Here is a 16,821-nt window from a genome sequence, read left to right as displayed (position 1 = left end):
ATTGAAGACGATATTCTATATTCCTACTTTTTATTTACAGGAGGAGGTATCCATTGGTCATGTGAGGTTTAATGTACATGGAGTCATAATTGGTAATTACCTACCTTCGCTGGGTTGTGGATTTACTTATCGCAAAGGTGAGGGGGAAGGAGATTAGGGTTGAGTATTTGTCCATAAATTTCAGGCATTACAACGACTGTCTGAAGAGAGCTTCTTTGGGTGTGAGGTGATAACCGTGCGGTTGCGCGATTGCGATTGTACACCCTGTAGGAACTCAGCCTCACCGGTAATATCAGTAAAGGACAACAGTTTCACTATACTATATACAAGAAGACACGAGCGATGAATATACCGTCAGTCTCACCAAAACATGCACCTACGGCACAAACATACACGCAACCACCGGCCTCACACCGCATACAGTCTGTGAGGGCGCGTCCTTAGCATGACCACATAGAGGCTGTTGAATAGGACGTATTTAATTAATCAAACAAACATAAGATGGCACGCTCGTCTCTATCACGCACGATTCCCCCTGTATCATTGTGATTTGAAAACGTGTCGACGCCATTCGCCTCGTCGCTCGCGACCGGCAATCGACCATTATACTACGTCGCAGAATTCGACAACGATCACCCTCCGGACCGACCATCAGAACTTTACAAATAGAGTGACATGGAGCTCCTTTTATTCTAAATTAAGTTTATTGTCAGGTACTTTTTTAGAACTCTTAGGAGATATATCGAGTGTAGAGAATGGATTAATTGAGCACTTACAGTCAAAGAAAAGAATCAGTGCTTAGGAGAGATAATTGTATCTCGTGATATGAACTGTTTACATTTAGAATATTTTTTATTACGCGGGAGCGATGACTAATTATCATGATCAAAAATTTACGGCTTTTTGAGGACAAAGTCCGTAGCATCCCTTACTGGCCTGTTGCACTTGTAGATTGCTTATGAAGAAACCTGAAAAAATCAACAAAAAAATGTAATTTGACGAATTTGAAAAGAAAGACATGTTGACTGACGAAGCAATTGCCACTGTAACCAGCTAGGTGGGATCAAGACAGCTCGAGCTCCCGATACACGCAGGATTACCGACCGAATGTGATTGGAGTCTGAGGATCTTATATACGTCGAAGACACGGTTAGAATGTTAGTTTATTTATCATAACTAAATTTTAACACTATAATTTTTAATGAAGAGAAGATTTGATCAAATGCATTGGGTGGCAATCATCTGATTTAAAGAAGCGGAGAAGGAATTTTAGTGTACGCTGGGTAATTTTTGGCTTTTTTTGAGCGTGAATAGTTTAATTTGGACTGTTGTCAAGCTTTGCATTTATTTAGCGAACGAAAGCTATATCTACGAATCGGACAATGCATATGTGAATTCTGTCATCATTCGGTGTTCACATGCTGTGTTTTGATGGCTGGTGAAATTGGATATATCTTCACAGTATTAAATCCTTGTCGATTCAATAGTCAAGGTACAGGGAGGTATTCTATTTTTATAGGAAATGTTAAGAAGATAGGAAAATAACTTTCAGTCCATTACGTTTTGTTCTAATTAAAGGAGCTAACGATATATTTTCCCCGCTCAAATGAATCTGAATCGGTAATCATATGTTTGCTGATCTCACTGTGTGCATTAGAAAGAAGATCATATTTGTTCTATTTAGTAAATTAGCTATGGTGTATCTTCGCTCTCTCTTTATTAGTATGAAAAAATTGGCAGCCCGTCGACTTGACTGTGTGTACCAAGCCTCTCATGTTATTTACGATATACGCAACTCCTACATGGTGCGAACCGATGCATATTGGTTCTGTCCATCTTTCGAATAGAAGTATTGGGTGTAATTACTGTACTTCGATGTATTGAATGAAATCGGATATGATATTTAATTTATTATACTGAGTCTTTAATAATATTTGTCATAGTACAGGGTAGGAGATTCCATCCTAGAGTGATGTTGAAGGTCAGAAACAGGCAATTAACATCAGTCGCGTTTCGTATTTGAGTAAAAACAGCTAACGATATTTTACCCAAAATGAGTTGAATATCAATAAATAGAGATCTATGGAGAATGTGTTCGATATCATCAAATGTTCTAGTCACTCTGTGTTATAAGAATCTATGTGATCTTTCTATTTAGCTACTTAACTGGCGAGTTGACTAATTAACAACTTTTTATAGAGGCAAAAATGGCTCCCTCGATTGTATATGACATGCATGTGAAGAGGCTGTTGTCCACGCTTTCCATTTTATTTATGCGAAGATACATATCTACAAGCTTGACACTAAAGCATAGAGGGCTCGCTGTTCATACATTCGAATCAGGAATTGTGTGATAATTCTACACACGATATTGTTCCCCCAATATGATTTCTGATTCAATTAAAGGTAAGTTATATAATCCTCGGTAAATTTGTACCATTTTAGTTTAAAACTTGCTCCAAGATTGAATTATTAGTTATCTAGAGATCGTATACTCCCTTAGAGTAGCAAGGGTCGCCCATTAAAGTTAACTGTATCCGGCCAAGATGTTGTGGAATGTTTGATCATCGAGAAAGAGAGCAATCGCACAGATCGCTATCTATTTGAAATCAGTTTCACATGAAGGGACTCAGACAAACATGATTTCAAATAAAAGTAAACTGTGCATATGAAAAGGGAGCTTTGATGTTGATCAACTATCAGACTAGAAAGTGAGTAGTGAATTGATTCAATCTAATAGGAGGATGTACATCAATCATAAATAAAAGAGTGATCCAGATGTCGGAAAGTAAATTATATACATACAAAGATCATCATGAGACTGGAAAGGAAGTTGCAATTAAGAGCAAGCAAAATCCTAAGTCTAATGTGAAGTATCATCTCACCCTATCGTTCACACGAAGAAGCTATTATACAGACGTGTAACCGATTCCATTGTCACCAATTGAGGTCGTAAGAATAACGAAGAAATCAGATAATTAGATTTAGCGTATGACTATGAATTAATTAATAATCCAATCTTTATTTTAAAACAATTTAACAACCTTTTTCCATTAACAAAGTCCACGCGAACTTACAATTGCATAATTATCACCATTACTACGTAGTAGAATAAATAGTCCCCCCTCTATCAGAACTTAGGGGTAAATAAAAGATTGATATGAGAGGGATCGGGTAAGTTAAATTGCATGCTAAGTAAAATTGTGTATTAACATCACTGGAACGTACTAAGAAGCGCGAAATAACAAGCAAATACTCAACGAATATCGATGAATCTCAATCTGATTAACTATACAGATACCTTATAATCACCAATACGTAAGTGATCAAGATACGTCGATGATAGATTGGGCATCTGAAATATATCCATTTCCAGATGGCAAATTTAATCTCAAACAGAATTAAACTACAAGAAATGTGCGAAGGGGCGAATCGGCGACGTATTTTTGTGATGTACCGATAGATGTGAAAGAATTTTGTCAAGCTTTCATTTATTTTGACGAGAAATCATATCTACATGTGGACAATGCATAGTGGATCCGTCATCATTACGGAAAAGAATTGTGTGATAACACTTACTCGAAAGTGTTGAAAGAGAAATGATATAACTTTGGTGCATTAACTCCGTTCGTGTGTTAATAATAGATAAACGAAGTTTCCCCAAAAAAATGATTGTGAATCAATAAGAATATATCTATATTTATACATTGAAAATTGTACCTATTTTAGAGTTTGTACTAACATAAGATAAAACCATATTATCAAGAACTAAAAACTCTTGTGTTCTCACCATTACCTGTGGCAACCTCCATATCGAGAGAGATAGAGAATCCCTCAAGACCTTACGAAGGACTTATAGAGCCTTTCTAATTGACAGATATCAGAGATCATTGTTGTATAGTAAAATGTCCTCAAAAGCAAAAAAAAAAAAGCTTGCTGAAAAGAGCATTGAAATTTCACTGTTGATGTTTCTGGAAATGAGATCATTTTCAATATTTTTTTTGTACAGGGAAAATTAAAAAAGACAAAGAAGGAAGTACTAGAAGTTTGGTATGAGTGATATGAACGTGTATTTATATATTTTTACGGGGACGATGCAAATATAATGATAAAAATTTACGGCTTTTGAATAAAACTGTAGACCTTACTGGCCCTTCAGCTGAGATAGTTTATGACATTCAAACAAAAATGAATTTGACGAATTTATTTATATAACTAGTTACAATACCTTTTAATGAGAGAGAATTATCAAATGCATTGGTGCAGTCATAGCTGCTTTATCAGCCTGTTCATTCCAGAGATAGGTAATTTGAGTTTTAGAGAAGATAATCGAAATGTTCGGATTAAAAGATTTTGAATTAGAGTATTTCTAGGGTTTCTTGATTTCAAAGCCTGAAGAACTGAAAGAAAGTCTGAACAGATGATTGCCTTTTCAATGCGGTGTTTCTTCGATGTGGGTCAAGAGCCAGACCGATAGCACAAGCTTCCGCAGAGAAAAATGAAGGCAACATCTGGAAGTCGGATAGAGGAACATGTGATTAGATGTACAGCATGCTGCCGCAACTTTATCACCATCTTTTGAGCCGTCAGTGTAGATCTTAACACGATCAGGGAAAGCCCTAATGCACTCCCGAAAGGAGGATTTTGTTCTTCGTGTAATGCACTGGTTCTTTGCCCTCGGTCATGTAGAGATTAATTGATATCAAGTGTTTGAAATGAACTATGGTGGTATATCCTTATACGGTGTACTCGTCAATGGTGTCGAAATTTATATTTAGTTCCAGCAAAAATTTTGAAATTCTGATGCCAAATGTTGGTATGAGCGTTTGATTTTGTTGTAAATATTTCTTGATGTTGTGGTTTGAATACAAGGTTAAATGCGGGATTTTTTCTGGGTTGGATTTTAGTTAAGCAGCATACTGTAAGGATATTTTCTTTCGTCGATCGTCGAGAGATGGCTCATTAGCTTCCACATGGAGACTCTTCACAGGTGTTGTTCGAAAAGCTCCAAGTGGGAGACGCAGTCCCTGATTCTGTATAGGGTCAAGCATCTGTAGATAGGAGCTGCGAGCCGATCCATAGACAATAGAGCCGTAGTCAAGTTTTGATCTAATAAGTGCCCGGTAGATACGCAGAAGCATTTCACGGTCTGCGAACCCCATCAGAATGGGAAAGAACACGTAGAATGTTCAGCGCCTTCGAACACTTATCCTTCAGATGTTTGATATGTGGAACAAAGGACAGTTTCGAATAATAATATTAGTCCAAGAAATTTAGTTTGTTCAACTACTGGAATTTTAATTCCATTGAGTGTGAGGTCAGGATCATTGTGTGGTTTTCGTTTTTGACAGAAGTGCATACAGACAGTTTCTGATCTTGAAAATCTAAAGCCATTTTCGTCAGCCCAATTTTGGGATTTGCCTAAACATTGTTGTAGTTGTCGTTCTATAGTGTGCATGTTTTTTGATCTGTAACAGATCAAGAAATCATCCACATATAGAGAGACCCTTTCCGTAGATTGGCCAAGACATTTAGTCATACATGGGTGGGAGGGCCGTCCTTACATGACCATAGCTGTTAATAGGACGTTAATTAATCAAACAAACATGAGAATGCACGCTCGTCTCATCACCACTCCCTGTATCATTAGATTTGACGTCGACCCATTCGCCTCGTCATCGGCACCGGAATCAGACTCGACACCATTACCACCACCACCATAAGAGACTTACTTTAGAGTGACATGGGCTCCTTTAATCTAAAAAAGTTATTTACGGGACTTTTTAAAACTAGAGATATTAGAGGTAGAATGATTAATTGAGCACTTACAGTCAAAGAAGGAAGTGCTAGAAGTTTGGTTGAGTGATATGAGCGTATATTTATATATTTTACGGGGACGATGCAAATATAAAATGATAAAAATTTTACGGCTTTTAAACAAAGCTGTAGACCTTACTGGCCCTTCAAGCTGAGATGGTTTATGACGAAACCTTAAAAAAATTCAACATAAAATGAATAGGACGAATTGAAAAGAAAGACATGTATGACTGACGGACTATTGCACTCTAAACCAGCATGGGTCAGTCAAAAGTCCGATCAGGATCCAGATTACAAGACCGATAGTGATTGGAGTCAGAGGACATATAACTTGACACGGTCTAGAATTTATTTATATAACTAGTTACAATACCTTTTTTATGAGAGAGAATTATCAAATGCATTGGTGGAGTCTTCTTCAGTTTAAGAAGGGAGAAAGAAATAAGGTACGCTGGGTACAATTTTGCTTTTTTTGTGTATGATAGTTTAAATGAAATGTTGTCAAGCTTTCATTTATTATCAGGAGAAGCATATCTACATGTGGACAATGCATATGGATCTGTCATCATTCGAGTGGAATGCTGTGATAACTATTGTGTGCACGCGCCCATAAAGGAAAGAAAGAAACCGCCAAGGAGATCTGCAGAATGTTCTCATCAAATGTTCTATCTCTCTGTGTTATAAGAATATATTAGATCTATTTAGCTACTTAACTATTGAGTATCTTCAAATTTTTTAGAGGAAAGTGGCTCCCTCGATTGTATATGATAGTGTGAATGACTGTTGTCAAGCTCTCATTTATTTATGAGAAACATATCTACATCTGGACAATGCATATGGATCCGTCATCATTCGAAAAGAGAATTGTGTGATAACTCTACTCGAAGTGTGTTGAAAGGAAGGGATATATCTTGCATATAACTCCGTTCGTGTGTAATAATAGATAACGAAGTTTCCCCCAAAATGATTGTGAATCAATAAAATATATATATTTATACATGTAAATTTGTACCATTTTAAGTTTGTACTAACATAAGATAAAACCATATTATCAAGAACTAAAACTCTTGTGTGCTCACCATTACCTGTGGCAACCTCAATCTCGAGAGAGAGAGAGAATCCTCTCAAGACCTTACGAAGACTTATAGAGCCTTTCTGATGACAGAGATATCAGAGATCAGTTGTATAGTAAAATTCCTCAAAAGCAAGAAAACGCTTGCTGAAAAGACCATTGAAATTTCACTGTTGTAAGATGTATGGAAATGAGATCATTTTTAATATTTTTTGTACAAGAAAATTAAAAACAAAGGAGGAAGTGATACATACATCTACTATTCTAACTACTACATACATCTTCTATTTGAACAACTTAAAATGCTAACCGACATACTTCTTTTTATCATCATCCTCATCCTCATGACCATTTTTACGGTCAAGGCTCATAAATATATGAGGAACATATCAGAAGAAAAGAGAGGATGGAGAACTGAGGACCAGTTCAATACAGCCAAAAGGACTATAGAACGGCGCCTGGCTGTAGAGAAACAGTGGAAAGAAATATACATAATGAAAAATACATGTTTATGATCAACCAATCAGTGAACGACATACAAATTCAATTGCTAAGGTTCAAAAGAGCTTCAACATTCATGTTGGGAATGACATAACACCCCCCAACGAATTGGAGGAAATTTCGGACATTTCTGAATCAGAGGATGAGGGTATGTTTTAGAGGTAAGAACTATTTATACATATGAATGGAGAGTAATCACAATCAAATAAACGTCCTAATGACGAGTGAACATTTTTTTCTATACACTCTTTTATGTATTTTGATTACACCATACGAAAATAGACATTATTAGGGTCTAGTTATTACTACTATTGTAATGATGAGGTAGATGTTTATAAAAAAACATTTTTTATAGAAAATTAGCTCTATAATTTCCAAGTTTGAGATGCAATAAAATTAGACATAGTTTGGCGAGGTAGATGTTTATAAAAAACATTTTATAGAACATTAGCTTTATAATTTCAAAGTTTGAGATACGATAAAAATCAGACAGTTTGATGAGGTAGATGTTTATAAAAAACATTTTATAGAAAATTAGCTTTATAATTTCCAAGTTTGAGATATAATAAGATCAGACATAGTTTGATGAGGTAGATGTTTATAAAAAAACATTTTATAGAAAATTAGCTATATATGTATGTTATGGTTAAACTAAAGGGCTCAAACACTTTAGGTCTACTGTATCAGTGTCAGTCTATGACATCTTGACAGTTTTGGTTCTTCTGTACGAGGCGGCCGAAAAAAATGCTCTCGGATGATGAACCGAGGGAAACTAAATCGAAAATTGGTAGATCAGTGGGGGATGTAGCAGTTAGGGAGACCAGGTTGGAAGTTTGAGGATCAGTAGAGGATTCCACCACCGCCATCTCCATAACCTCAGTAGGATCTGAAAAAAATATTATCTTATTAAGCAAAGATAGATAATTATTATGTGATATAACAGAGTTTCACATTATACAGAGAAGGGTTAAGTCTGCTCACTTTTAAAACCGATATATCGATTTCTCTAGTTATTCATGTAAAAAGAATACCTAATTGTCTAGGCCTGAGGTTGTAAGTACGGTACACTTGTGCCCTAGTCGTGGTCTAAGGTTATAGCCATGCCTTCTTATTTCAGGCTCAGGCTCCAGTTCAACGACACCATTTAGAATATGAATAATTATAGCCATTACTATGTCTGAAATTAAAACAAAATTTATAATTACCTTGTCTGTCTCTTTCTATTACGTGCGTAGCAGCAGATCATAGTCATAATCACTAGCACCACTAAAAAATAGATATAAAAAACAATTCAGAAACAGTTTCACTTGTAATAATATAGAGTATTGAAACCATAAAATGTTCATGTTCAAAATGATTACAACATTAAAACTTACAAATAATCCATATATAGGATCAGCCCAAGGTGAAGTGAGGCAGGAGTCTACAACAGTGTCTGGTGTGAGATGATGTCGTCTGAGAGTCCGTGAAGGTGCAGATGAAGAGGATGAGAGGACGGTGTTGATGGCGTAGACGACGTGTACGGTGTGGACGACGGTGTAGATGACCAGGAGGATGAGGGTTTAGAGGGTGCTAACGAGTCATCTATCGACACATCCTCCTGCAAATTTAATAAATAAATTCAATCATATTCATTATTATAAACTCTATCATTTCTCTACATTTTTGTGCTTACAGTTTAATATATTTTGCTTAAAAATCTGAAATATTTTACCTACAATTTTATTTTGCTCGTAGTGTTATTTTGCCTATAGTTTTAATTTTAATAGAAATGTTGTTATGCTTATAGTTTAATTTTATTTGTAGTTTTATTTTGCTTATAGTTTAATTTATACTTTTTTTTTAAATAGAAATTTAGTTTAATTTTATTCATACTTTTATTTGCAAATATATACAAACAAGTTTAGACCCAAGTTATAAAAGCTTAAAGTCTGCTTTCTCCCCAAAAACACTCAGTTTTATTTTAAAAATTTTTCTATTTATTATTTTTACTTATAATAGGTCGACGTGACTAAATTCTCTACCGGAAAACGGAGAAACATATATTCACATAAGTAGAAGCGGGAATAGCATCAACCACCACTACGAGGAATTCGAAGAGTTATGTAATATAAAGGAGGCGGTTGACAGACAGCTTCATCATCTGGACGACATAATTAAAAATTCTAATAGTACAAACTTAACTATTTGCAATGCATTCTTTTGTTTGCATTGATATTATATACATTTTATCTTTAGCCTATACCAGATCTGACTGCAGCAATCGTGCCGACTGCCGAATAGACTACAGCCTACAACCGTCGTGCCGACTGCTGACTCGACTGTATAGCCTACACGGACATCGCCTTCACCTGCGCCTGTACCATCCTACACGCCCTTACTACCCGTGGAGGGGATCCAATATGGAACCACCTTACCACCTCCAACTATCGGCGCATGAATCTGGAAAGAGGTCCACCACCAACCTGTCAGGTGTCACAGCGTCACCATCCGTACAATAAGCAGCTTTCTCAGTAAAAAACACACTTAAATCATGGTTTCGTATTTAATTTCATGATTGAGAGATATATTCTACTTTTTATTTTACAGGAGAAGGTATGTTCTTTTCATTAATTATATATTATTTTTATCGCACCTCGGACAGAAATGTCCCCAAATGATTGGCGGAGAGCCGTCACGTGGTGACCCCCTAATACTTTTATAGGGGGTCAGTAAATTTTATTATGGTGCAATATGGCGGCTGTCGCCCTCGCTTCAAAATTTTAACACATTCTCTTCAACTAAATATACCATTTCTTTACCGTAAAAATATATTTCACTTATTATTTTTTATGTAAAATTCATTTAAAATCGTTTCTATACTTCAAAATAAATGAAACGCATTTTTTTTAAATACGAGTTGCTTCCCCTACGCCAGTTTGAAAGTTGATGACGCGGTGAAAGTCAAACGTAAGAATTCAAGCGTTTTCTTGACTGCGACCATAAACAAATGGAGGGGTTCGTATCTTTAGATCTATCAACCCTCACTCTTCAGCTAATTTATCGGCATTACTTTAAGTGATTATCTCAGCGAGAATGCAGAGATGATCATGTGTCTCTGCGCTATAAATGTTGGATGGATGTTTGTGTCACTTTTGTTTGTGATGCTTTCAATATACAACCAGTCTGATGTCGCATTTAGGTAGGCCTATTGTGCACTAGGAATGTCGAATTATTTGTTCTTCAGGTTCCTTATACAGTTATTTGCAGATTCCGGAAAGAAATACATACATGTAAATAAATACGTAGGCCTACTGTATGCCAAATATTTAAAAAATGCGGCGATGTTGTATACTTCGCCAGCATGGTTCAGGTTTGATATCGGATTCCTGAGAAAACAAATAGGAAACAAAGATCTAATGAAACAAATAAATGGTCCTCGATGCGATAAATTCGTTATATAGTCAGTTACTGACCCCCTATAAAGGCATAGAGGGTCAGTAAGAAGTATAGGAGGCTCGGGCTACGCCCTCGCCCCCTATAAATCTTACTGACCCTCTATGCCTTTATAGGGGGTCAGTAACTGATAATATAACCCTTTCATGGTATATTGCACATATGCCGTAGAGTCTGATATGGTGCCATTGGTCATGAGTTAAGGTACAGGAGTCATAATTGTTTTTTCTACCTTCGCTGGTTGTGATTACTTAGCCATATTTATGTTTTCTGTATATATTCAGCATTACAAACTGATGGAGATCTTCTTTGGGGTGTAGGTGATACCGCGTTGCCATTGGATTGTACGCCCTGTAGACTCATCCATCTATGTGATGTTAAGAGAGAGAAATAAAAACAGTCCGTTCGTTTGTAAAAACAGCAAACGATATTTTCCTCAAAATGATTCTGAATCAATAAAAGATATATTTATACATGTAAATTGTACCACTTTAGGTTTAAACTTACATAAGATGAAACAATTTTATCAAGAACTGAAACTATTGTGTGCACGCGCCCATAAAGGAAAAGAAAGACCGCCAAGGAGATCTGGAGAATGTTCTCATCAAATGTTCTATCTCTCTGTGTTATAAGAATATATTGGATCTATTTAGCTACTTAACTATTGAGTATCTTCAACCTTTTTAGAGGAAAAGTGGCTCCCTCGATTGTATATGATAGTGTGAATGACTGTTGTCAAGCTCTCATTTATTTGAGAAACATATCTACATGTGGACAATGCATATGGATCCGTCATCATTCGAAAGGAATTGTGTGATAACTCTACTCGAAGTGTTGAAAGAAATGGATGTATCGTACTTATAACTCTGTCTTTTCAATGGACAAGACAGGGAGGATTCCATCCATGTGATATTAAGAGAGGAAATATCTACAGTCCCTTCGTTTTTATTAATAGCTCACGATATTTCCCCCAAACTGATTCTGAATCAATAAAAGGTATATTTATACACGTAAATTGTACCATATTAAGTTTAAACTTGCACACGATGAAATAATTTTATCAAGAACTAAAACTCTTGTGTGCAGGCGCCCATAAAGTAAAAGAAAGACCGCCAAGATTTTGGGAATGTTATCATCGAGAGAGCAACACAGTCGTATCTATTTAGTTACATGAAGGGACCACACAACTTTTCAATAAAAGTAACTGCATATGAAAAGGTCATTGATTTAACCAACGATCAGATAGAATGTGATGTGATTGATTTAACTACATATGATGTAATCAATCTAAATAAAGATGATCCAATGGAAATTAATTACAGAATACAAAGAGATCATGAGACTGGATAGGAACTACAATTTATCAAGCAAGTCTAATATAAGTATCATCTCTCTATGTCAACACAAGATCATTTAACAGACGTTAACAGATTCCATTGCACCAATGTGGTCTAAGGTAAAATAACTAGAAAATTTAGATTTTTAATATTATTAAAAATTCTACACATGGGGCATTTAAAAAAAAGTCCACTGCGAACTTAAATTTTCCGTGCAAATTCACAGAGGAAATAAACGCCCCCTCTACAGAATTTGAGGGGGTCATGTAATTGATAGGAGAGAGCGGAAGTAAATTCCTTTAAGTAAATGGATAACAAGAACGGTAGTACTATGTACGAAATACAATCAAATACTCAAAGATATCGATTTTATCTATACAGAATTAATACAGAAAGTATTCGAATCGAGCTATTTTTGTGTACGATAGTTTGAATGACTTGTCAAGCTTTCATTTATTTACGAGAAACATATCTACTTGTGGACAATGCATATGAATCTGTCATCATTCGAAAAGAATTTTGTGATAACTCTACTCGAAGTGTTGAAAGAAATGGATGTATCTTACATATAACTCTGTCTTTCAATAGCCAAGACAGAGAGGCTTCCACCCATGCGATGTTAAGAGAGGAAATAACAATAGTCCGTTCGTTTGTAATAATAGATAACGAAATTTCCCCCAAAATGATTGTGATTCAATAAGATATATATTTATACATGTAAATTGTACCATTTTAAGTTTTTACTAACATAAGATGAAATCATTTTATCAAGAACTAAAACTCTTGTGTGCTAACACCCATGGAGGAAAAATACGCCCACCAAGGAGATTTCGAGGATGTTCTCGTCGAGAGAGCGAAAACAAATGTTCTCTCTATCTCCGTTATAAGAAGTTATTCGAAGATACTCGATCTATTTAGCTATTGAACTATTGAATATTTACAAACTATTTGAGAGGAAAGATGGCTGCCCCGATTGTATATGGTGACACAGAGACTGTTTCCAATAATGAAAAAATAAACTTAACTCATATCTCACCTATTGCAAGATGTGTGACTGTTTTCCACAGTACTATGATAGTGGCATCTGACGAGTTGCGAATTCGTCATCGTAGATCTTCTAAATCTAACAGCATGTATAACCGACCAATCATGATGTCAAAAGTGCTATATCACTGAATCATGTTGTTCTTCGAAAACACGCAGCACATTAACGGATCACGGATTAAAGGCGAAAAGGCTATATTTTTCCACAACAGGGAATTAAATAATACTGGACAATTAGGAAAAAATAATCATTTTTAGACAAACACGAGTTACAACGTAGAACACAATTCAAAATATAGACTTAACGCCTCGCACGACAAAAGCAATAGAAAGATATTAATAGGCACAACTTTGTGGAGCACTTAAAATCATTACCATATGGTGAGGCGAATGAATGGTATTCAATGTGTCAATCTTTAAGCAATCGAAATTAAAAAAAAAAGAACAATGACACTAAATCAGTCAAACCACATAATTAACGTCCTATTAAGAGCCAGGGTCATGTAAGGCAGCCTGTCATATATAACGTCGTATTGACAGCCAGGGTCATGTAAGGACGGCCTGCCATGTATAACGTCCTATTGACAACCAGGGAGACGGCCTCCCATGTATAATTTTTTATTAACAGCCAGGGTCACATAAGACGGTCTCCCATGTATAACGTCCTATTAACAGCCAGGGTCACATAAGACGGCCTCCCATGTATAACGTCCCTATTAACAGCCAGGGTCACATAAGACGGTCTCCCATGTATAACGTCCTATTAACAGCCAGGGTCACATAAGACGGCCTCTCATGTATAACGTCCTATTAACAGCCAGGGTCACATAAGATGGCATCCCATGTATAACGTCCTATTAACAGCTAGGGTCACATAAGACGGCCTCCCATGTATAACGTCCTATTAACAGCCAGGGTCACATAAGACGGCCTCCCATGTATAACGTCCTATTAACAGCTAGGGTCACATAAGACGGCACCAATGTATGTTTGTAAGACTGCCATTAAATAACACTGGTGCCTTATGCATGCAATTCTTGTAATGTTTTCATGCTATGCATCATTAATATGTATCAAAATTACAGAAATAGTGTAACAAGCCACTTTTAAGAACCAAATAAAAACGCATTATAGTAGAAAACAGCGTTTATGTTTTGCCTAACACACATGCTACAGCATAATATATCCGTAAACCTATCATACTTACAGTATGCTGATTTGAGGTATGTTCTAAAAAAGCTGTAGTTCCAGCATACAGGAAGTAGGACGGCAGGTTTGTCAGTATAATGTGACCGGATGGGGTGTGTTGCTTCGTGTCTTCGGGCGCATGCTTCAGTGATATAGCACTATAAAAAGGGCAACAGTTCCACGATACAAGAAGACAACACGAATATACCGCAGTCTCCCAAAACACGCACCTCGCACTACACACACTACACACCGCATACATGGGAGGCCGCCCTTAAATGACCATGGCTGTTAATAGGACGTTAAAATAATCAAACAAACACTTTACGCATGTCTTTTATTTCAAGCTTTTTCAAATATCGCTGTGGAATGTTCGGCTCATAGACTAATGATACTGTAACAAATTACTCCACATATCCCCAATAATGTAGTAAGATTGATAAGTTAAAAGTAAGAGTTATTACGAAAATCGACATGATATCTTTACAATGCGAGTTATTATGAATATCGACATGATATATTTACAATGAGAGTTATTACGGGAATGAACGTATTATGATTACAGTGCATGTTTGATTATTACAGGAGATGTCTACAGTCTACCTGTAGCTTAGCCTGTGTATTGTTAATGACTAGGCGTATACACCTGTTATACTTACCTGTTCCCATATGAACAGGTAAGTTCATCCAGAGGCCGTCGGTTCTGCTCTAATGACCAATGAGCCTTTGTTGTGAATGACATGCCCGAGGTCAGTCAGCAGGTTTAACAGGTTTTAAATGAATTTAAAAATAGCTGTGTCGCTTCAGTACACACGATGCTGAGTATTTATATCCTACCGATGTAGTACGAGATTAATATCGTTCCCACAAATACCTTAGTTTATTTCGGATTATTTATCTGACATTTCCAGTGCATTGTTCTCATGATTTCAATTCGCTACCCCCTTATAAAATGCGGCTATTAATTTGTTTTCGAAAATGTGAATTTTAGCCAACTAAGCAGTGTTATGATTCATTGCAATTGGTATTGATGTAATTGAAAATATCTGGTAGTAATTTCACGATGTCCCCATAATCAATTATCATTGAATATGCGCTCACGTTACAGATGGGTGCGGACGCGGTCACGTAGCGCTTAGCCGACAATCTAACTAATTCACTATGTATATAAACCATTGTTTACTGTTTGTGAAAGCATATTTATTTGTTACATTTACACCATAATACACGGAAAACCCCCGAGTGTTTATTGAGTCCATGTCTTTGTCAACATGCCTAATACAAGATATGAAACTAAAAATACATTTTCAATTATATATAATTGGAATAACCCCCACCCCGACATTTATAACAAAAGTCACAAAATATTGACAGTCGATTCTTCACAGTTATTAATAGCTACTCTTAACATCATATCGAGTGATATGAACTACAAATCTAATGAGAAAACATATCAGGCAGCACTATTCCTGTAATGTGTTATACATGGTATGGCGGCCATCCCCTCAGGCCGATGATCCGCTGACATTTAAACTACCCGTATATAAATAATGTCACCTACACAGGTATGCATGGGTTGAGTCTTAAACGACACGTCGTCACAGGTAATATATAAATACCACTTCGTCTTCATATATTTCTACTGCTGCTGTGAATTACGACTGATATTCTGAGGTGAAATTATTAGCATCGGTTTTGGTAGTTTAGCTGATAAGATTTATCAACAAAGCATATCTTAGGTTTGTTTGATATTTACAAGTAACGGGATCCGAATATGTAGGCTAGCTATAACAGTAGGACTAGATGTCGTATGAACTATCGACAACGCCCTACCGAGATAACAATTTTACCGTTCAGGCATAACGACAGTGTTATTTAGGCCACACGGTTTACTTTTTGACACTGCGATAATAATAATAATGCGTTTTTCTGCGTACTATTGATAAATATTATCTGCCTATTTAAACACATTGTTGAAATAGCTGTTAATAGGACATTAATTAATCAAACAAACAAACAAAAATAAAGGATTCGGCAACATTTATTATAATGTCTTCTCCCAGAATTTATAAATAGCTATTTACACACTTATCGCATTACAAATTACAAGTTAACATGTATCTTAGTATACTCATTATCTTTACAATATACTGGGTCGCGACCAGTTATCGTGATTTTTTCGTTGTTTTTTTGGATTTATTAAAAAAGTAGCGACCTTTGAAGACTTAAAATTCGCATGAACTATCTTTAGTCCAAGAAGTTTCGGAAATAGCATTCAATTTTTTATATTTGAGTTGAATCATACGAAATATTGGCAGACAATGCATGCATTAAATCGGACCTGTTCCCGACATCGACTGTACCAGTTATCGTGATTTTTCAACTTAGTAGAATTTTACGATGCATACGCAAGTAAGCTCGATCAAA

Source organism: Argopecten irradians, unplaced genomic scaffold (assembly GCF_041381155.1).
Source record: "Argopecten irradians isolate NY unplaced genomic scaffold, Ai_NY scaffold_0698, whole genome shotgun sequence".
In the NCBI taxonomy this organism is placed as follows: Eukaryota; Metazoa; Mollusca; class Bivalvia; order Pectinida; family Pectinidae; genus Argopecten; species Argopecten irradians.
Note: the sequence above shows the minus strand (reverse complement) of the source record.